The sequence below is a fragment of the Cherax quadricarinatus genome, chromosome 41, assembly GCF_038502225.1.
Source record: "Cherax quadricarinatus isolate ZL_2023a chromosome 41, ASM3850222v1, whole genome shotgun sequence".
In the NCBI taxonomy this organism is placed as follows: Eukaryota; Metazoa; Arthropoda; class Malacostraca; order Decapoda; family Parastacidae; genus Cherax; species Cherax quadricarinatus.
Window position 1 is genome coordinate 18,913,460 of NC_091332.1, and position 15,104 is coordinate 18,928,563.

The 15,104-nt window shown below is 38.9% G+C and overlaps 1 long non-coding RNA gene across 1 annotated transcript in view; it reads right to left on the reverse strand.

Moving 5' to 3' along the window:
• LOC138853815 (uncharacterized) overlaps nt 1-14,517 on the reverse strand; it is a 47,762-nt gene extending 33,245 nt beyond the window's left edge. Inside the window, exon 1 of the long non-coding RNA XR_011392981.1 lies at nt 14,384-14,517. This is a non-coding gene — a long non-coding RNA (uncharacterized lncRNA). The remainder of the gene's footprint in view (nt 1-14,383) is intronic.
• Nucleotides 14,518-15,104: the final 587 nt, after the last annotated feature.

The window sequence follows — 15,104 nt, forward strand, 5'->3', positions numbered from 1 at the left end:
TCCCTTGTGTTACATAAAGTCTATCCAGACGGGCCGCATAGCCCCTACGAACGAACGTATGCTCCACCCCCCACCCACCCCGCCCCACCACATCATAAACCCCTGCATCCCCCAGCAGATTCCGTAAGACAGGTAAAACGCACCCCGCCCCCCGCGGCTCAACATCGCCATGGCGGATAACGCAATTCCAATCCCCACCCATGACGGTAATGAACGGCAAACCCCGAGTGTAAAACGTTAAAGCCTCCCTTACAAATTCTACTTTAACTTTAGTGTTGCTTTCCGCTGGCATGTAAACGCCAATAAAACAAACCCTCACCTCACCCCAGTACCCATCTACCCTCACCACCCTCCCACCTCCCCCCTCCTCCCATCTTAAGACACGCCAAGGGCTGGACTCCTTCACCGCTATAGCTACCCCACCCTTTAATTTTAAAGAACTGCTAACATACATTCGGTAGCCTTTTAACCGTAACTCTCGCCCAAACTTATAATTGTGTTCTTGTATGAAACATACGTCCACAGCATATCTGCGCAAGAACCACTCCATCCACACACACTTAAACTCTGCCCGCAGACCATTTACATTGATGGTAACACACTTGAATTCACAAAAGGAGGTTTTCCTCTATGCTTGTGGGTCTTTCCCGTTCCTACATGTACATTACACTGACCTTCTTTGACCTTTGACTTCCCAAGGCCCCCCTCACCCCCCCCGGCCCGACCCACCAGCAGGGCGCGTGCCCCAACCCCGTCTGCAGGAGGCGCCTCCGCCACTTTCGACCATAATTTCTTCCCTGGACGCTGTCCCGGTGTCAGGACCTCGTCCATATCCGACACTCCTGCCGTCCGTTTGCGGGAACCAACTTCCACACACATCGCCTCACCAGACGAAGCCTCCTGGTGAACTTCCACCACCACCTCATGCATCCGTGTCATTGTAGGCACGTCCAGGTCTCCCATCTTTGGCGAATCATCCTTCACCACTTCTTGACTCTCCGGTGAAACGTCTGGGCTATGCTCTGCCCCATCCAGGAGATCGTTTAGCACGTTCTCCAGCAAACTTTCCTGTGACAACCCCACAGGCTCCGTAGGCCCCACAGGTGGCGTGGGCACGTTTGTAGTGTCCACCGACAGGGTGGCGCACGCCATAGACCGCATCTCCTCTTGTTGTACTTCCTCACTCCAAAGCTTAGGTCCTTGTTCAGGCGAGGGACCAGTCTCCAGATCAAAGGCCTCGGTTCTTAGGACCACAGGAGAAGGTTCCCGGATACGTACAACCAGGCGTCTGGAGCACTGAGCAGCCATATGGTCATACGAGTTGCATAACCTGCATGTCTTACGTTGGCCCGCATAGTGAACAAAAACTTGGGTCCTGTAGTGCTCTAGATAAACGTAAGATGGAATCGGCTGTTTTAATGTCATCTTTAGGGTGCAGGAGCCTTCCGGGAGCCCCTCGTATGGGCCCTCCCTCCATACTCCCTTGGTCGCTGCATGTACCGTGCCGTATTTGCCAAAAACTTTCCGAATAACATACTCCTCCGCCTCGAAAGGCACGTTCCTTACTTTGACCCAGGTGACGTATGTGGAGACGTCATGCAGACATACCTCTACGGCTGAATTCACCGCCATTTTCCTCTCTTGAAAAGCGTCCACAATCTTGGAGTAAAAGCCGGCATTTGCGAATTTTACAAAAAACCTCGACATCCCATTGAGAGCCACACCATATAATTCCTCAGTGGGGATGCCATAGACGTCGCGAATGATGGTAGGCAACAAGACATGCATCGTTGCACCACTGAGAGAGCCACGAATAAATTCCACACAGACTGTGTTTACTCTTCTACCTTGACGATCCGCCATCTTGCGTACTGTAGTACACGGTTCGCCACCAGGTGTAAGCAAGAGCAGGCTCAGAAAGCGTCCTCTCAGCCCGCAGGGTGAGAGACGAATGAAAATTGATATTATACTCGCATCAACTAATCTCACTACCCAACTATTGCGACATGTTTCAACACCTTCCATTCTTTTCCAATTTATCTTAACTTTTCAATTCTATAATTTCTTTTTAAAATATTCACACATTACCTTTATTTTCAGTAAAATCTCCCCATATTTCATTAAATTTCTAATACAACCCTCCCCATACCCCTCTCCATCTCACCCGCATTTCTTCACATCCACTCACCCATCTCCCAACACACCTCTTCTGAACAAACACAAAATCACATTTCACATCCACAAATGCATCTCATCACCCATCTCAAATCCACTAAAAATCAATGTAACCAAGATATTCACAAAATTCTATAACCACCTAACACACACACACACACACCTAACCTAACCTAACATAACCTAACTTATCCTAACCTAACCTAACCTATCCTAACCTAACCTAACTTAACCTAACCTAACCTATCTTAACCTGACCTAACCTAACCTTACCTAACCTAACCTAACTTATCCTAACCTAATCTAACTTATCCTAACCTAACCTAACCTAACCTAACCTAACCTAACCTAACCTAACCTAACCTAACCTAACCTAACCTAACCTAACCTAACCGAACTTATCCTAACCTAACCTAACCTAACCTAACCTAACCTAACCTATCCTAACCTAACCTAACCTATCCTAACCTAACCTAACCTAACCTAACCTAACCTTACCTAACCTAACCTAACCTAACCTTACCTAACCTAACCTAACCTTACCTAACCTAACCTAACCTAACCTAACCTAGCCTAACCTAACCTAACCTAACCGTTCCTAACCTAACCTTACCTAACCTAACCTAACCTACCGCACCTAACCTAACCTAACCTAACCTAACCTAACCTAACCTAACCTAACCTAACCTAACCTAACCTAACCTAACCTAACCTAACCTAACCTTACCTAACCTAACTTATCCTAACCTAACCTAACCTAATCAGAAAAAAGTCACCTGCATTTTGACTCAGTAATATTCTCAACATGTCACAATTTTTTTTTTTTTTAGAAAACACTGATTTCCGAATAGAAACACATTCCTCGCTCTGAGAGACTCCTTGAGCTTATATGCCTTACCCCAAAAGTATTGCGTCATGATTTTTGTACATCCCTTCCCCCTCCGACGCCACCATGTAATGCGGTTCACATCCATGGTAGAAAATCACATAATCATCTCTTTCCAGACCAACTGTGTCCTCTTGTTCTAAAATTTGGTGAGGTCACAGGGCTGACAGACACCATGAAATTAACTTTAATGAGATATAACATTTGTATTCTATCTCAATACTTTTTTTCATGGTAAGGTTTGATTGATTTAAAATTCATCATGTCTTAAAAACTTTTATTAAACATTTCTCTTTTTAATGAATGAATGAAACATATTAATCTTGGTGTAACAACACGCTCTAAACATCATAAATCCTCCTCTCTAAGTCTTGTTCTTCCAAGTCCCGTCACATCGGTACCTGTAAATTTTAATATATTTTTTTATTTCATTAGCATATAATGGGGAGAAATTTGCACCATCACCTGTAAAAGATATAACCAACTAAAAGTTACATATTTTTTCACTATCCCAAACATATTCTTCTCGTTAACTTAAATATCTCCCCATTCATGACTTAAAAAGCATAATCATACTGTGTCCCCTTATTAACTTTAATGATGTAAGTATTATGGTAGACATGATTCTTGGTGTTCAGGTAGAGAGAGAAGGTCGAAAAGGTAAGTTATATATATTAATTCAAATATATCTCTCTTCAAGTTATAATTACTTCCTCATAATAATTTAAATGAATTAAACCACTGATACAAGGTAAATAATTTTGCTTACCTTATAAGTTACTCACACATTAGGCTCAATGTTTTTAATATAATGTTTAATATCTGTGAAAAGTTCTCTCCAAATTAATTTCCACTTCTTTGTGTTGTACCATCTATGCAAAATGCACAGATTATACTGTCTATTAAATATTTGACTGACAAAGTTTTCAGATATATTGTTTTCCAAAATATAATATACCAGATCATCACTCCACTCCGTTACCATTTCATCAATGAATTTATGCGAATCAAGTTCATTTTCTAACCAATTTTTAACTCGCTGAAAATTCTTTTCACTCAATGTTTCACCATCTTTCCTTAAGAGTTGATTGACAGTGTTGCAAAATTCCAACCAAGGAAGATCTTTCACCGTTTCACAAATAACAATGAAATCGCCATGTTTCCCCATATTAGATGCTTTCCATGTGGTTTCTGGACAATGTCTGGGGGTGACTTACACACAACTCTCCCATATACATAAAGAGTTGCTAAATAGTATTAAATGAAAAATTTCATTAAACTTACCTAAACTAGGATCAGCCATTTCAAAATCCATTTTCATAATTAATTTTTTGGGCTTTGGTATAATAAAAATTTGAGATATATGACTACTCCATTCACATTCTCGTAACAATAAATTTTCCAATATTTCTTCACTCCATCGTTGAGTCATTTCTCGTACCTCAGCTACAAACACTTCTTTTGAGAGAACATGTTCCGCATCAACTCTTTTTTGAATGGGTTCGACTCTCTTAATTGTATACAACATTTCTATAAACACCACACTAGTATGTTTTGTCGCAACCACCTCCATATTTCTTCTTCTGCTCAAGTGATTCCTTACCATTTCACTCCAAATATTTATACCAAAAATTTCAATCGTTGTCATCATCGAATATCATTTTTTTTAATAATACAAATACACATCACAGGGGATTTCTTCAAAACATATATATTATCCATTGTATATTTCAAATAATATGTTTAGTCATTGTTAACTTTCCTTATTTTTCAGTAAAAAGAAATATTCAGACAATATTTTTTTGGCAACACTTGCTTGTGACGTCACTATCCAGCAACACGTTAAAACAGGTTAGAGCATCTTCCCCTTATTATTTTAAATGAACTAAAAGCATGATGTCACGATACTCATTGAACAAATTATCTTACCTTTAATTGTCTTCATGCATTTCCAAGTATGCACCATCGGTATAGTAATAACATGTCATAATACCATTGAAGTAAGTTATGATCCCCATCCTGTATGACACTAAACTCGTGGTGGTTCATTCACCTATCGTCATGGTGATGCCACGTAGTGTTTTTCATGGAACAAATTTCTCTACACATATAGTTATAAAAACTACTAACTCGACAACCCTCGTGGTGAAAAGAGTATAAGACACATCCGTATTGAGTTACAAGAGTATTTAGATGAAGACGTGGAAGTTACATGTGGAAAATTTGTTACAGAAGCAAGTGTCTACACATCATTGAACTGATAAAGAAATGATTAATTCGATAGAAGACCTTGATCACAACCCTCCAAAACGAAGGAAGGTGACTGAACAATATCTCACCGATAAAGAAAAGCTTATAGCAATGGAAGATTTTGAACGTGAGTTTTTAATGAGATATTATTGAGTAAATTCACCTCCAATGTAATTTTTAGAAATTCTAATGAGAAATATTTTTTTTTCATTTGTTGAGTAACAAACTTAATTTTTGGGATATAATACTATATTTTATAAAAATTGCAGGTAAAGAAGCAACAAAAGATGAAGAAAAATATCTTTCGGTAATGAAAGGTAATATTACAAAAGATTTTAGTGGCAGTGATAAAATTCTTTTAGTACAACAAGCAAATTGTTGTGCTGTTAAATTGAAAAAGGGAGGTCTTGCTGATGCTTTAAGTCAGGTTTTACCACTTAGCAATCCATATTTATTTAGATCACCTGGATGTCATAAAGCAAATCTAGCTAGTGAAGTCACTCGTGATAAATTTGGGAGCATAAAATTTGTAAATAATGGAAAAAATAACCCCATGATTGTCAATATGTTCGCACAGTATGCGATGGGACCTCCACATAAGTATTATATGAACTGTAAAGTTGATAAGGCCTACTATAATACATGCAAATATTTAGATACAAAGAAAGGTCGTGAGATTATGTTCAAAGAGTGCATGAATGATCTTGTTAAGTGGTTATTAACAGATCCCAACGAGATTATAGTGGAAAAAGTTGTGGTGATTGGCATGCACACTTTTAGTTCATTTAAGTTAACAAGGGGGAAGTTCATGATTTTGCAAAGGAATTAAAAAAAAACGAAGTAGAAATATTGTTATCATTATTGTAAAATATGACAAATAAAATATCTCTATAATACTTTTTTTTTGTTTTATTCACCAGCACTCTAAAACCTTATTAGGCAACTGAATAGAGATCATACGTCTGGCAGGAACGGTGATGAGTATAAACATCTCTGTTCTTTGATGCTCATGCATTAGTACCTCTTCCACCAGGGTGTGACTAACCATCTCAAGAAAATGGAGACAGCCAATAGGATGGAAAAATATTTTAAAATTGAAGAAGGAAAATTGTACGATGAAAAATATTGTCGTGACAACGTCTGCATTATTTTTCATGCGAATTGTGTTGCTATAAAAGGATATGGTGCAAGTTATTATTTGGGTAAGAAATATCCTTATGCTGATGTGTATCGGAGTAGAGAACCATTATTTAATCTGAGAAGATGCAGAGTTGAAGATCGTGATACTCCTGGAACTGTTATCGAGTTTGAACCTTCACCGGATCAAAGAAAATTGAATCTTCCTTATTTAGCAGCCATAATAAGCCAATTTGGTATTGCTGGACCATTGGAGGAAAATACCATTTCTCAAAATTTAATTGAAAAATCAAGAGATACCCATTTGGTGTATGGTTTAAAGAAAGATACTATCGCAGACAGAATAAGATATTTCAAGAAATCCATTGAGAGAGTCATAAAAAGTGTGAAAGACAATAAAAATATACGAGAGGTTATCTTTCTGAAAGGTATTGGGAGGTATGAAACTTCAAATGATTATATCTGGAATACACATTATAAACCTATACTCGAAGATATGATAATGAAATTTAAGGAAGAAGGTATTCGATCAACAATGGTTGTCAAAGAAGAAATGAAAAACATTAACCAAGGTCAAGAATTAGAAGATGATTCGAAGTTATTGTCTTCTAGAATTGAAGGAAGTGCTTGGTATCCCTCATGAGGTAAGCAAAATTATTTACCTTGTATCAGTGGTTTAATTCATTTAAATTATTATGAGGAAGTAATTATAACTTGAAGAGAGATATATTTGAATTAATATATATAACTTACCTTTTCGACCTTCTCTCTCTACCTGAACACCAAGAATCATGTCTACCATAATACTTACATCATTAAAGTTAATAAGGGGACACAGTACGATTATGCTTTTTAAGTCATGAATGGGGAGATATTTAAGTTAACGAGAAGAATATGTTTGGGATAGTGAAAAAATATGTAACTTTTAGTTGGTTATATCTTTTACAGGTGATGGTGCAAATTTCTCCCCATTATATGCTAATGAAATAAAAAAATATATTAAAATTTACAGGTACCGATGTGACGGGACTTGGAAGAACAAGACTTAGAGAGGAGGATTTATGATGTTTAGAGCGTGTTGTTACACCAAGATTAATATGTTTCATTCATTCATTAAAAAGAGAAATGTTTAATAAAAGTTTTTAAGACATGATGAATTTTAAATCAATCAAACCTTACCATGAAAAAAAGTATTGAGATAGAATACAAATGTTATATCTCATTAAAGTTAATTTCATGGTGTCTGTCAGCCCTGTGACCTCACCAAATTTTAGAACAAGAGGACACAGTTGGTCTGGAAAGAGATGATTATGTGATTTTCTACCATGGATGTGAACCGCATTACATGGTGGCGTCGGAGGGGGAAGGGATGTACAAAAATCATGACGCAATACTTTTGGGGTAAGGCATATAAGTTCAAGGAGTCTCTCAGAGCGAGGAATGTGTTTCTATTCGGAAATCAGTGTTTTCTAAAAAAAAAATTGTGACATGTTGAGAATATTACTGAGTCAAAATGCGGGTGACTTTTTTCTGATTAGGTTAGGTTAGGATAAGTTAGGTTAGGTAAGGTTAGGTTAGGTTAGGATAGGTTGGGTTAGGTTAGGTAAGGTTAGGTTAGGTTAGGTTAGGTTAGGTTAAGTTAGGTTAGGTTAGGTTAGGTTAGGTTAGGTGCGGTAGGTTAGGTTAGGTTAGGTAAGGTTAGGTTAGGAACGGTTAGGTTAGGTTAGGTTAGGCTAGGTTAGGTTAGGTTAGGTTAGGTTCGGTAAGGTTAGGTTTGGTTAGGTTAGGTTAGGTTAGGTTAGGTTAGGTTAGGTTAGGTAAGGTTAGGTTAGGTTAGGTTAGGATAGGTTAGGTTAGATTAGGATAGGTTAGGTTAGGTTAGGTTAGGTTAGGTTAGGTTAGGATAAGTTCGGTTAGGTTAGGTTAGGTTAGGTTAGGTTAGGTTAGGTTAGGTTAGGTTAGGTAAGGTTAGGTTAGGTTAGGTTAGGTTAGGATAAGTTAGGTTAGGTTAGGTTAGGATAAGTTAGGTTAGGTTAGGTAAGGTTAGGTTAGGTTAGGTTAAGATAGGTTAGGTTAGGTTAAGTTAGGTTAGGTTAGGATAGGTTAGGTTAGGTTAGGATAAGTTAGGTTATGTTAGGTTAGGTTAGGTGTGTGTGTGTGTGTGTTAGGTGGTTATAGAATTTTGTGAATATCTTGGTTACATTGATTTTTAGTGGATTTGAGATGGGTGATGAGATGCATTTGTGGATGTGAAATGTGATTTTGTGTTTGTTCAGAAGAGGTGTGTTGGGAGATGGGTGAGTGGATGTGAAGAAATACGGGTGAGATGGAGAGGGGTATGGGGAGGGTTGTATTAGAAATTTAATGAAATATGGGGAGATTTTACTGAAAATAAAAGGTAATGTGTGAATATTTTAAAAAGAAATTATAGAATTGAAAAGTTAAGATAAATTGGAAAAGAATGGAAGGTGTTGAAACATCTCACAATAGTTAGGTAGTGAGATTAGTTGATGCGAGTATAATATCAATTTATGTGGATACAAGGAGATGGGTATGGAGAGGATTTTATTAGAATTTTAGTAATGTAAAGAGGAATGTGTATTACATTTAAGATTCAGTAAAAAGAAGGGGAAAAATGTGAATAAATTGGTAATTGATGAGGGTTGTGGGTGATGTTGTCGAACTAGAGTTACCAAAAAATATTATATAAGTGGGTTGTTTTTGTGACTTTTTTCTAATGAAATTAGTTAAAACGAGAAAAAATTGTGGGTTGTGGGGTGTTGTGGGTTGTGGGTGTTGTGGGTTGAGGGTGTTGTTGTCGAACTAGAGATGCTGAAAAGTGGTTATAAGTTGTGGGTTGTTGTGGGATGTGGGTGTTGTGGGTTGTTGTTGTGACTATTTTCTGATGAAATTAGATAAAACGAGAAAAAATTGTTGGTTGTGGGTGTTGTCGGGTGTGGGTGTTGTGGGTGTTGTGGGATGTGGGTGTTGTGGGATGTGGGTGATGTGGGTTGTGGGTGTTGTGGGATGTGGGTTGTGGGTGATGTTGTCGAACTAGAGATGCTGAAAAGTGATTATAAGTTGTGGGTTGTTGTGACTTTTCTGATGAAATTAGTTGAAACGAGAAAAAAATTGTGGGATGTGGGTGATGTGGGATGTGGGTGTTGTGGGTTGTGGGTGTTGTGGGATGTGGGTGTTGATCTTAGTTTATGGTGATTTTGGTGGTGATTTGACTGTATTCAGTGGTGTTTTAGTAGTATTCAGTGGTGTATTTGGGAGTACTCAAAATGTTGTCTAGGAAGTGTTTCAGTGTTGTTTGGAAAATGTTCAAAGGTATTTTTTTTTTGTGAGTATTCAAATGATTTATGAGAGTGTTTTGAAGGTGTTCAAAGTGAGGTGTGTGTGCGTATTAACTTTGTAATATGTGAAATTGTGTCTAGTGAATTAATGGAAAAGTGGTTATAAGTGTTGTTGCGACTTTTTCTGATGAAATTAGTTAAAACGAGAAAAATTGTGGGTTATGAGTGAAAATTGTGAGGTGTTGGTTGGAGTGTGAGGGTTCGGGGAGGTTGGGGAGAAGGTTACTTCGTGGGGAGTGACCTGAGATGAAATAGTTAAAACGAGAAAAATGTCTAGACTTGTGTTGTAAAGAAATTGTGAATTGTTGTGGGTATTAAAGAAAAAAATGTGAAATTATTTGGATTATCCTGGGTTAAGAGTGAAAATGTTTTCCCTATGTTGTATATGAAATGTGTAGGGGGAAGTCGACAAGTTTCAGCCTGTGTGTGTGTGTGACGTCACTGACATAGGGGGAAGTCGACAAGATTCAGCCTGTATGTGTGAGGTCATCACGTGACGTCACTGACCGCCGAGTAAACACATTAATGAGAGGAATACTGACGTCACACTTGTTTAGACCTGTAGTAAGAGAGAGCACCATGCCCCATAGGAGTAGTTCATTTGAATGCTTACCCCCAGAGAGGGGGAATCCAAAAAACCTTGATCCAAGGAGATGGAGTCTTGGTATTATCGAGAAAAACTTTGATCCAAGGAGATGGAGTCTTTGCATTATCGAGAAAAGCTTGATCCAAGGAGATGGAGACTTTGATTTCGAGAAAAACTTGATCCGAGGAATTGGAGTCTTTGTATTATCGAGAAAACTTGATCCAAGGAGATGGAGACTTTGATTTCGAGAAAAAAAAACTTGATCCAAGGAGATGGAGACTTTGATTTCGAGAAAAATTTGATCCGAGGAATTGGAGTCTTTGATATCGAGAAAAACTTGATCCGAGGAGATGGAGTCTTGGTATTATCGAGAAAAAAAAACTTCATCCAAGGAGATCATAAGAAAATGAAATTGGGATGGGGGTGAAAGTGGGAGGGGCAATCCAAAAAACTTGATTCGAGGAAGTGGAGATCATAAGAAAATGAAATTCAAAAAAAAATTGAAAAAAATCGGAAAAAAATTCGGGGCGCGGGGGCGATCCGGACGACGCTGCAGAAGGCGCAGCAGAAGGCGCGGGTGGGGCGCGAGGGCGCCGGCGGGGCGCGAGGGCGCGGCGGGGCCGGTGGGTCGGCGCGACGGGCGCGAGTGGGGGGCGCGGGTGGGGCGCGGGGGGCGCGGGTGGGGGCGCGGGGGGAGCGGGTGAGGGGTCGTGGGCGGGGGTCGTGGGCGGGGTCGTGGGCGGGGGTCGTGGGCGGGGTTCGTGGGCGGGGGTCGTGGGCGGGGTCAAGGTCATTAGCACATAGGTGTGAAAAAGGTCATTAGCACATAGGTGTGAAAAGGGAGCCACTCTGGAAAAGGAAGCCACTGAGCCGCAGCCCTTTTCAGGAGGAAGCCACTGAGCCGCAGCCGTTTTCAGGAGGAAGCCAATGAGCCACAGCCCTTTTCAGGAGGAAGCCACTGAGCCGCATTACTCCCTACTTATATATATATATATATATATATATATATATATATATATATATATATATATATATATATATATATATATATATATATATATATATATATATATATATATTTTTTTATATATATATATATTTTTATTTATATATATATATATATATATATATATATATATATATATATATATATATATATATATATTTTTATTTTTTTTATTTATTATCACACCGGCCGATTCCCACCAAGGCAGGGTGGCCCGAAAAAGAAAAACTTTCACCATCATTCACTCCATCACTGTCTTGCCAGAAGGGTGCTTTACACTACAGTTTTTAAACTGCAACATTAACACCCCTCCTTCAGAGTGCAGGCACTGTACTTCCCATCTCCAGGACTCAAGTCCGGCCTGCCGGTTTCCCTGAATCCCTTCATAAATGTTACTTTGCTCACACTCCAACAGCACGTCAAGTATTAAAAACCATTTGTCTCCATTCACTCCTATCAAACACGCTCACGCATGCCTGCTGGAAGTCCAAGCCCCTCGCACACAAAACCTCCTTTACCCCCTCCCTCCAACCCTTCCTAGGCCGACCCCTACCCCGCCTTCCTTCCACTACAGACTGATACACTCTTGAAGTCATTCTGTTTCGCTCCATTCTCTCTACATGTCCGAACCCCCTCAACAACCCTTCCTCAGCCCTCTGGACAACAGTTTTGGTAATCCCGCACCTCCTCCTAACTTCCAAACTACGAATTCTCTGCATTATATTCACACCACACATTGCCCTCAGACATGACATCTCCACTGCCTCCAGCCTTCTCCTCGCTGCAACATTCATCACCCACGCTTCACACCCATATAAGAGCGTTGGTAAAACTATACTCTCATACATTCCCCTCTTTGCCTCCAAGGACAAAGTTCTTTGTCTCCACAAACTCCTAAGTGCACCACTCACTCTTTTTCCCTCATCAATTCTATGATTCACCTCATCTTTCATAGACCCATCCGCTGACACGTCCACTCCCAAATATCTGAATACGTTCACCTCCTCCATACTCTCTCCCTCCAATCTGATATTCAATCTTTCATCACCTAATCTTTTTGTTATCCTCATAACCTTACTCTTTCCTGTATTCACCTTTAATTTTCTTCTTTTGCACACCCTACCAAATTCATCCACCAATCTCTGCAACTTCTCTTCAGAATCTCCCAAGAGCACAGTGTCATCAGCAAAGAGCAGCTGTGACAACTCCCACTTTGTGTGTGATTCTTTATCTTTTAACTCCACGCCTCTTGCCAAGACCCTCGCATTTACTTCTCTTACAACCCCATCTATAAATATATTAAACAACCACGGTGACATCACACATCCTTGTCTAAGGCCTACTTTTACTGGGAAAAAATTTCCCTCTTTCCTACATACTCTAACTTGAGCCTCACTATCCTCGTAAAAACTCTTCACTGCTTTCAGTAACCTACCTCCTACACCATACACTTGCAACATCTGCCACATTGCCCCCCTATCCACCCTGTCATACGCCTTTTCCAAATCCATAAATGCCACAAAGACCTCTTTAGCCTTATCTAAATACTGTTCACTTATATGTTTCACTGTAAACACCTGGTCCACACACCCCCTACCTTTCCTAAAGCCTCCTTGTTCATCTGCTATCCTATATCTGTGTGTGTGTGTACGTGTGTGTGTGTGTTAATCTGCTAATTTAAAAGAAATCAGTTTCGACTGTTTTAAAAACACCATCATGTATTTTTTTTTTTTTTTAATTTTCAGGAGTTTAGTGACCCCTTAACACTGTACGACTCACTGCCAGTGTCGGACAACTGGAAGCTACAGAGTTCTTGTCTTCTAACTTCCTCCAAGAATTTCCTTTATAACTTTAGAGGTTCTTATCTGATCAGCTTTAAATTTTCAACAGTGATTTAACTATTGCTAGGTGAAGGTTGATGGATCAACTGACAAGTGCAGGTGACCACTGTTAAGTTTCATACAGAACATTCCCAAAATTGGTTTATGTGAGAAGCTTATAAAAAACTTTTTATGATCGGTTTCAAAATTATCTTATATAGGAGAAAGTTGGTATTGCTAATATGTGTTATCTCAACACTTAAACTCGAAATTGTATAGCATTATTTTACATTATTGCATTAATTTACCTAGATTCTGGTGAATCTGAAGGTTTCGCATTCCACAGACGTTGTACTGGGTTTTCACTTTCCCCTCATTAAAATAATGACCAATTCATCATAGGCGCAAATTATATTAGATTCCCATTATGTGTCTTAAGCTTGGTTTCAAAGCTGATACTTCTAGGAATAACATCAGCTTTGAAGTCGTTAGTATTGAAGAAACTGAGATATTGATAACTATGTGATAATTTCTGAATACCTCTTATTATTCGTTCAGATCAACACCAACAACAACAACATGCCACAATCTGCACTATTCCTTTAGCGTGTATTGGCGTACAGGAGGCTGGGCTTATGCAATATAGATATTTACGTTGGAGGGCGCAGAGACAGAAATAAATCTCGTTTATTAGTGTACGGTTAGGTAAGGCTCGTCAAGAAACAAGACAAGTGTTTCCGCACGGGGGTCTTAGATGAAGACCCGCCGTTGGAGCTTCTGGTCAACTGACCGAGGCCTTCCGCTGGTTTACTTCTCCACCCCTTTAATAATTATGGTCAAAGTTGTAACCATTATGTAGTGTAGTACGTAAGTGATCCTAACTTATATAGTGTCCTAATGTACTCGTGTAAATATTTTTAAATTTGGAAGGTCATCTGACGACTAAAGATTTCAATCCCTCACTTTCCACCTAAAGAAAATAACTAACTAAAGCTGTTTACATATATTGGTAATTCCAGGGACCAATTCAGCAAGGTTAAGTTGAATTACTAGGTTAATTTTGATACTACATTAAAACCTAGCATGTTAAACACAGGCATAATATTAGTTAACTTCTGACATAAGAAATCGAATCTTAAGGAAATCCTCTGTTTTTATTTTTACCTTAAAAGAGGGAAGAGACGTGAGTTTGGTAGCAGAGACGAGAGTAATATGATATACGTCCCACTCCTGAGTTGTTTATGTTGGCTCTGAGGCAACCCTCTGCTGATATAATTTCTTCTTTCGGTATGAAATGCAAACACGACTCTCATTGTATTGTTAGGCAAAAATCGCTTTGACAGATTATAAATATTGACAATTCAATCATGTAGTGATAAGTGTTAAATATCGCTTCTTTTCCTTAGTAACATTATTGTTAAAATTACTAAACTTTTATGTAATTATTGAGGTAAAAAATGGAGCTCGTCAATACTAGAAAATATTACCAGCAATATGATAAGATATACTGATAAATTCAAGAGGCGATACAGTAAACAGTCATTATTCTCAGAGAGGCTACATCCAAACACAAGCAAATATGTACAAAACCGACTGAATAAAAGTAATTATGATACACGCATGAATTTAAAAAAAAAAGGATAGAAAACAAAAAATGAGAGAAAGGAAACATTAAGTTGTAACAGCAGATGACCGAACTAACCAGGTCAATGAAGTACAGATGTGGGTCTGTTGTGTAGTACAAATGTGGATCTGTTGGTAAGTACAGATGAGGAACTACTGTGAAGAGCAGATGATATTTTGTTATGGTGTGCAGTATAATGATACCTGTTGTGAAGTATAATGATACCTCTCATATCCGGCCTGCCATTATCCGAACCTCGCC